This window comes from Egretta garzetta, unplaced genomic scaffold, assembly GCF_000687185.1.
Source record: "Egretta garzetta isolate BGI_Z169 unplaced genomic scaffold, ASM68718v1 scaffold108, whole genome shotgun sequence".
NCBI lineage: Eukaryota > Metazoa > Chordata > Aves > Pelecaniformes > Ardeidae > Egretta > Egretta garzetta.
In genome coordinates this window covers 1,657,805-1,658,836 of record NW_009260614.1, presented here as the reverse complement: position 1 = coordinate 1,658,836, position 1,032 = coordinate 1,657,805, and positions in this window count along the sequence as shown.

Genomic DNA, 1,032 nt, shown 5'->3' with positions numbered 1-1,032 from the left:
CTGGGTGGGAGATGGGGCTGGCAGGGCACTGCCTGCCCAGCCTGTTCCCCCAGCCCCATGCTGAGCTGCCTCCACCCCTCCTCCTTGGGAAGTTTTTTACCCAAATCTCTTGATGGAGTATTTCCTTTGTTCTTTTTCTCTTCCCCTAGACCTGCTCATCCCGTTCCCCTGGCCCTGGGCAACAGGTTACTTCATTCCCTTCCGGAGCTCTTGCCCGGTGGAAGGCTGTCCCTGTCCCCCACCTGGGGCCCACCTGGGGCATCCCACATCTCCCACACTTGCCCTCCCCATGGCTCTTGTCACCCCTCTGCATTGCCCCCCCAACCCAGGCCGTGGGGTCCCTGTGTCCATTGTGGGCATCTGCCCTGCTCCCCTCTCCCCCCATTTGTCCCCAGCATTGTCCCCTGGGCAGCTGGGGGTCGTGGCTGGCCTCATCCCTGTGCTTGGCTGTTGAATAAACCCCCTGCCTACACTGCCTGCCTGCCCTGCGTTGTTCCCAGAGCAGTGGGGCTGCGGACCCTCTGGGGTGGGCAGGGGAGGGCAGCCAGGAGCCAGGTAGGGGGGATTTGGCCTTTCTCTGGGCTTCCCTCCTAGTCCCTGGGGTCTCAAAGGACCAAGTGCTGGGAGCCTGGTGTCCCCCTGTGCCCCTCTTGGCTCTCAGCACCCTCACCCTGCCTCAGTTTCCCTGCTGGGGCATGTGCAGGGAGCGCTCTGGCTGGATACCACCGCATCCTCCTGGCGACACAGGGACATGCCAGGTGCCGGGGCAGCAGCCCCTGAGCTGGCAGGCCGTGACACCCATAGCACACCTCACCATCCTCCCCCCCCGCGCCACTTTGCAATGAGCCCAGTCAGCTTTGGTGGCACCAATATGTTTATAACCCAGCACGAGCACAGCCCCTGCACCCCGGGGAAGGGCACAGGCAGGAGGACTCTTCTGGGGTGCAGCCAGCCTGGGTGGGGGGAGTGGGGTGTGCAGGCAGCATGGGACAGTGATGCTTGCCCTTGGGCTGGCACCCGGGCACTGGTGGC